This window comes from Lolium perenne, chromosome 2 (assembly GCF_019359855.2).
Source record: "Lolium perenne isolate Kyuss_39 chromosome 2, Kyuss_2.0, whole genome shotgun sequence".
Classification (NCBI taxonomy): Eukaryota; Viridiplantae; Streptophyta; class Magnoliopsida; order Poales; family Poaceae; genus Lolium; species Lolium perenne.
The window spans coordinates 42,625,494-42,632,732 of record NC_067245.2 but is presented as its reverse complement, the minus strand read 5'-3'; the positions used below and the strand labels follow the sequence as shown (position 1 = coordinate 42,632,732).

Genomic DNA, 7,239 nt, shown 5'->3' with positions numbered 1-7,239 from the left:
ATACATTTATGATAGGAAGTACAAGAAAACCGAAAATAATCCAAATGAAGAAAAAACAAAATAATCCCATCATCCGTGAGAACTTTCAAATACTTGACAATGAGAAGTACAACTATTCGAAACGAGCAGTACAAGCACCTATTATAGGAAGTACAATGAAACCGACAAAATCCAAATGTAGTAAAAACGAAATAATCCCGTCACCCCCAAGGAAGTTCAAATAGTTGATGACGAGAAGTACAACCGTTCGACACGAGCAGTACAAGCACCTATTATAAAAAGTACAAGAAAACCGACAAAATCCAAATGTAAAAAAACTTAATAATCCCATCACCCAAGAGGAAATTCAAATACTTGACGGAGAGAAGTACAACCATTCGACACGAGCAGTACAACCACTTATTGTAGGAAGTACAAGAAAACCGAAAAAACCAGAATGTACAAGAAAATAAAATAATCTCATCATCCGCGAGGAAGTTCAAATACTTGACGGCGAGAAGTACAACCATTGGACACGGGCAGTACAACCACTTATTATAGGAAGTACAAGAAAACCGATAACAATCCAAATATACAAAAAAAAAATCTCGTTATTCGCGAAGAAGTTCAAAGACTTCAAGTTGAGAAGTACAACCATTCGACACAAGAAGTACACACACTTAATATAGGAAGTACAAAAAGCCGACAAAATACAAATACACAAAAAACAAAAAAATCCCCTCATCCGCGGGAAGTACAATCAGTGATTCCGAGAAGTACGAGTGGTGATTGCAGGAAGTACAAGCGGTAACTACGGGAAGTAGAAAGTGTTTAGATAAAAATTTATTAATTTTTCTGAACGGTTTCGTGAAACCGCACCAAGAAGTAGAACCGCGTTGCCCGAGAAGTACAAGCACATGTCGAGAGAAGTTCAATGCTCTGTTTTTGCGAGGCGAAAATCTATTGTGCAAATCTCATTGTTTTGATCACCAACCACCTCAACCATTGCCACCCAAAGGTTTATCTGATAGATTAGGAGTCTAATTTCATTACCTACAACATTTTACAACAAATAAAGAGATCTAATGCATCAAATTCAAGTCGTTATCTCGCAAAGTATACCGGAAACATGATTTCAAAACTTCTAAAATTAATTTTAAACCATTTAGATTTGGCAAAAATGATATATATGAAAAAGATGCGCCTTTTTTACACCTTTCCAACCGTATATTATTTGCATTGCTTAAATATATCACATATAAATCGCAGGGAAAATCATTCGGTGCCCGTCTCATAAAATGGGCGAACAGTAATTCAAGTTATTCTCTTAAACTATAAGGAATTAGAGAAAACAATTGGAAGATGAAAGTTGCGCCTAGTCCGTAGCTTTCCAACGCCATATCATTTGCATCATTCCGACATACGGTTGAAACAAATCGTCCAAATTACTGTCCGCTTGTTTTTTGAGTACGTCCGAATTTCGGTATTTTCAAAATTGTTCAAAAACTGAGAGGATTTTGAAAAAACGTAAAACATGAAAAAGTTGCGCAATTTCATTATCTTTCTAACGGTATATCATTTGCACAGTTTCAATAAGCGGTTCGAAAATCGAACTAAAAGTTCGTTTTCTAGCCATATAGAAGCGTTTTCGTATTTTCAAAATTAAATTTAAACCGTGCAAAATCTGTGAAAAGTGTGAACATGAAAAAGTTGCGGTTTTTCATTATCTATCCAACGGTATATCATTTGCATAGTTCCGACAAATGGTTGAAAAACTCGTGGTATAATCAGTACCTCTAAAGAAAACGGGAAGTTCAGGTAAGTTCGACAGAAAGTTGAACCCTGTTATCCGGAAAGTGCAACCTTGTGTCCAGGAAAGTACAAGTCGGTGCTCAGAATATTATTCTGCAACCGATTGCAGAATAGTGCTGGTATATATATATATATATATATATATATATATATATATATATATATATATATATATATATATATATATATATATATATATATATATATCGACGCGGATTTTCTACCATGGGTGGTAGCTATGCATAGGGTAGAAACCGTTGGATAGTGGGGCTTTAGTTCTTTCCAGGTGTAGATCAAAAACGCGTCCGTCATCTCATGTAACGGTTGTTTGCCATACCGATGCTAGCTTATCATTTTGGGATGATTATGACATTTTCTTGTGTGAACTGTAGCATGGGTAGTTGTCTTCTCACTAGTGTTTACTGGCACGGATGCCATGCCAAATCTAGATTGTCGTTTTGGTTTATTTTTCACACATTGCATACGGTATGGTGCCATGCCGAAGCTAGGTTGTCGTTTTGGTTTATTTTTCACACATTGCATACGGTATGGTACGGTGAAAAATCATATGCCGAGCCAATGCTAACTTGTCGTTTTGGAAGTTTTATGTGTTTTGAACGGCACATGGAGCTGCGTCCTTTTCGGTCATCACAGGCTATGCTAGTTTATTTTTCACACATTACCGACGGTATGGTGCGCAGTGGATTTGGTCTCGGTTTCCCGTGCAGACTCTAAGTTGTTATTTTGAAATGGTTTTGACATTTTTTGTCTGATGGTACCAGCCTGGCAAGTGGTGTTAGTTTTTTTTTTCATTTTTACAAAGTCACTCTGTGTTCCCGGATGGCTTCGGTAGCCAATTTTGCATCAAATTTAGCCAATTTTGCATCAAATTTAGGTATCAGGACATGGCAGCCTCCAGCCATCAGAGCATCTCCAGCCGCGTCTCCCAAACCGTCCCCCAAAGCGCGTCGGATCGAGCGTTTGGGGGACGTGTTTTGTTCGTGCCGCGTTTGGGGGACGTCGCTCCCCAGCCGCGTCCCCCAAACGCCGCCCCCAAACATTAAAAGTATTTTTTTTGGCTAGAAAAAAACTATTTACTAATATTCAAATCGGTTGAACATAAACAAATTATATATAAAACTTTGGAAAAATATTATTAAATACATATAAACTATCTACTTCTTCTTCTTCGCTGATGGCCCCGCCTCGTCGTCGTCATCGCGGTGGCGCTTCCTGCTCGCCACCTCTTCCGAAGAGGCGGTGTCGGCGCCCGACGCGTCGGAGTCCTCCTCGTCGTCGGCGGTGAACGTCGGCTGCGCCTTTGCCTTTGCCTTTGCCTTTGCCTTGGCCTTGGCGGCCTTGGCGGCCTTGGCCTTGGCCGCCTTGGCCTTGGCCGCCTTCGCCTTCGCACGGGCCACCGCCGCCGCCGCGTCCTCGCTCTCTTCTTCCTCCGCGTCCTCCTCCCAGCCCAGCCATTCCTCCTCGCTGTCAACTGGCGGCGGGGAATCGTCGCCGCTGCTCGGCGTCCTGGCTCTCTCCCACCAATGGCGCCACCAAGAAGCTTTCCTCGCTGGAGGAGTCAGACGGGAGCTGGGAGATGTAGCTCATCGTCGCTGGAGGTGTCGGATGGAGGCTTGGATGAATGGTGGCGTACGTACGGCGTACGTACGGGTCTTATTGAGCGCGGATGAACGGCGGCGCAGAAGTCGAAGAGAGCAGCGGTTGCTCTTCCGAGGAGTCGGCGCTCCATTCCGGCGGGGTTGGCGCGTCGTTGACGCGGTTGCCAATGCGACGGTTCCGCTTCCTGGCAACTGCACCGTCGCTACGTATGTGTCGGTTGAGCGTCCGAGCCGCTGACGAGTCGGCCCCGCCACTCCCCGCGCGCTTTTCGTTGTGTCCGGCGTCCCGGCGTCCCTGTGGACGGGGACGGGCTCGGGACGCCAGACACCGTATCGGGCCGCGCCGGACAAAAAAGGCCTTTGGGGCGCGCGGCTGGGAACGTTTTTTTGTCCGGCGCGCCCCAAATCGCTTTGGGGGACGCGACTGGAGATGCTCTCAGGATGGCCAAGCATGAGGAGATCCCATTTTTGTTCTGAGATCCGCGCTACCATTAAAATTGTTAAATTTCTGTGAGTTGTGCCCGTCCGTTTTAGAAAAACAGCTAGCTGTGAGCCTGTGACCGTTTCATATCAACAAATATAGGAACCGTGGCACGGTCGTTTCAGCAAATGAAGATGGTAAAAGTAATAAAGAAACCGTGACCGCATTCTTTCAGCAAAAAAAGTTCCGTCCCTATGGCCAAAACAAAAGTGCAACTAAGAGCATGCCCCAGTTCAAAAAAAAGAGCACCCGTGCCCGGTTTGAGTCGCTGGCGGTTACTCCTGCTCGTCCTCGACGCGCGGTTGACGGCGGACCATCCTCCTCTGACTCGTATCCCCACCGCTCGCCCGCATCTTCCTTGCCGACGGCCCCGGCCACCACGGCCGACAGAGATTTGCAGCCTCACGGAGGTAGAGGAACATGGGCCAGCGCAGGGATGGCTTGGGCATCGCCAGCGACCGTGCGCCCGTCCGTCCCGAGCTTCTCCAAGTCGCCGCCCCAACGAATCCACCGCCACCGGTGAGGCAGAGCGCGGGGCCATATTTCGTGAGGAAATGCCCACGGGCTAGGCCGGCCTAGCTCGCTCGCCGCCGTGCCCAGCCGTCGCGCGCCCGGCTGCATCCCCATGCCCCGACAGCCTGCTCGCCCACTAGTCGCCCGTCCGTGACTCCTAGCGCCTCCCTCCCCGGCAGCCTTCTTCTCCGGGCCTCCGGCGTTCCTTCAACCTGCATCCCTGAAGGCGGTGGCATCCCGCGCGTCCACTTGCACGCGGGGCGTCCGCGAGCCGCCCCTTATCGGCCTCCCAAGCGCAGAGCTCTAACCCGGCTCCTCCCACCGGGTGCCACCGCCACACAGCTCAAAATCCCACCGGGTGCAGGGAAGAAGTGGAGAGGTGGGTCGCGCTTGAGCCGACGGGAATCACGGGAAGGAGGTGGCAGACCTCCGCAGGGGTCTCCGTCTGCGATTGCTAGGATGACGATGGGGGACCAGAAAGATCAATTAGAATGGCATCAAATTAAACGAGCTGAAAAATTCATCATACACAACTAACTAATATATCAAATCAGTTGAGCTCAAGAATCATTCACGGAAGCAATAAAACCAATCTGATTCTCCAAAGTTGTTCCTTCACAGAAACATGATACGTTGGAGGACATGGATCTTGAGCTTCATGTACAAGTACAATCTGCAACACAGCACGAACCAAAATCAGATCCAGAAAAAGAAAAGCCAGGCAGGACGGAGAGAAACTCAGTAAAAAGGGAGACGAGAGCATTGAGGATGCCCACCTCCGGGAGAATGCTGGGCAGTGAATCCCCGGGTGTATGACCTCGTTCGCGGCGACTAGACCAGCTGAGCTAGTGTTGGAGCGGCGCCAGATCTGGGGATGCCTGGCTCGTTGCCAGGGGAAGCAGCCATGGTTGCGGGCAAGATCCAACCGGCTGCACAAGTTTCAGAATAGCAAGTACAACCATCACCGACACCAAGCATGAACAAAATGCAGTAAAAAAATTGATGATCAAAATTTCCAAGGATCCGGAGTATGAAAAACTCCACACAAATCATGAACACATGTGATCTGAATCCGGCACACACCATGTACAAAAAAAATTAACACGGAAAAATCAATACTGCAGGATGATTTGATCTCTGTCGGGTACGCACCATGTAAAAAAATCAACACATCAAATCTAGTTAAAAAAATTGCCCTTTCTCTGCATGACCATGGGATATCAGCGGTATCCAAAATTTCAGATCGAAAAACAACAACAAGGATCTGAATCGGGAGAACAGCGGTATCCAGATCGAAAAAAGGAGTTTACCAAAATTCAGATCAAAAGAAAACAACAAAATAAGCGACCTCGACCCTGCCTTCTTCTGCCCTATGAGCTGCTCCAGTTAGCCTCTCCCACAGAATCCACCATCGGGGCCGAGCGATGTAGCTCAGGTGGCGCCGAACGGGAAGAAGGGCCGCTGAACTGTGGAGGGGTAGGCGGACAGGGGCTGCACCGAGTGGCCAGCGGCATGGTGAGCGGTGAGTGGACGCGATCTCTGGCAGCGGGTGGGTTGTGGTGGACCATGGCCACGGAGCTCTTCATCACCGTCCATGCGCAGTGGTCTCCCAAACCACGGAGGCTGCGGGCTTGGTGGTCTCCTGGCCTTGCGGTGCTTGAGCAGTGGGACTAGGGACGCCGGCGGTGGATTTGATGGGTCGCGCGCGGTGGATATGGAGCAGGGCCGTCGCTCCATGGAAGGAGTGTGGCAGGGGCGTCGGGCCGCCAGGCCGTGGAGGCAGCGGGGCTGAGCAGCTGCGCCGTGGATGGAGCTGGGTGGGCGGCGCGCGGTGTAGAAGTGGGGCTGTGGGGGATGAGTTGAAAACGAGAGAGTGGGGGAGACGATATGAGGAGAGGGAGAGGATAGGAACGAGGTGGATTACGTTTGCGCTCAGCGGGTATGTGGTGTGCGCAGCTTGTCATTTTAGTTCGGACGGTGACCGTGGTTTGCTTGTCGTTTTAGTTTGAACCGTGACCGTGTCTAACTTGTCATTTTGGTACCAAATGTGTGTGGAACCAGACAACGGTGCGGTTGGTTCTGCTCGTTATGTAACGGAGCTGCGTGGTGGCAGCGGGAAAGCACTTGCAAAGTCTTTAACACCGTGTGCTTCCTTTGTGCTCCCTATAGAAGATCTAATGGTTGGATGGGTATGCATAGCTATGCCCCATGGTAGCCCACTATTTCCCATATAATATAGTAAGCACTCAAGTTGATGAACAAGGGCTAGACATATTCAAAACAGAAAAGGCATGTATCTACCTCCTAACACCCTTAATTATGTCTTATGAAGACAAGCATGAAGAGAAGTACGTGGTTTTGGGTTTCAAACATGGAAATTTCAAAAACTTCCCAAAAGCTTAATTTTAGAGTGACTAAGAAGGATCCAAGCTTACCTTTTCATTTTCATGTTTATGCTTGTTTAAATCTTGGTCAAACATAGGATTTGACCAAGATTCAAATGGTCATCCATTTAGAACAAATTAAAAAATAAAAAACCAACGCACATATAGTCTTCGATCTTATGTCATATAGTAAGCATTCAAGTTGATAAACAAGCATATCTAGACATATTCAAACCCGACAAATCATGTATCTACCCCCTAAAACCCTAAACTAGCTTTGTCTTATGAAGTCAAGCATGAAGAGAAATGGTTTTGGGTTTCAAACATGGAAATTTCAAGAACCCCCCCCCCCCCCCCAAAGCTTCATTTTAGAGTGACTAAGAAGGATACATGCTTACATTTTCATTTTCATGTTTTAAGCTTGTTTAAATCTTGGTCAAACCTAGGATTT

The 7,239-nt window shown here is 47.4% G+C and overlaps 1 long non-coding RNA gene across 1 annotated transcript; it reads right to left on the bottom strand.

Annotated features, from left to right (window-relative positions):
* Positions 1 to 4,035: 4,035 nt before the first annotated feature.
* LOC127331936 (uncharacterized) lies at positions 4,036 to 6,490 on the bottom strand. Its single transcript, XR_007870107.2, has 2 exons — positions 5,181 to 6,490; positions 4,036 to 5,077 (listed from the first exon to the last, which is right to left on the bottom strand). It is a non-coding gene; the product is annotated as an uncharacterized lncRNA (long non-coding RNA).
* Positions 6,491 to 7,239: the final 749 nt, after the last annotated feature.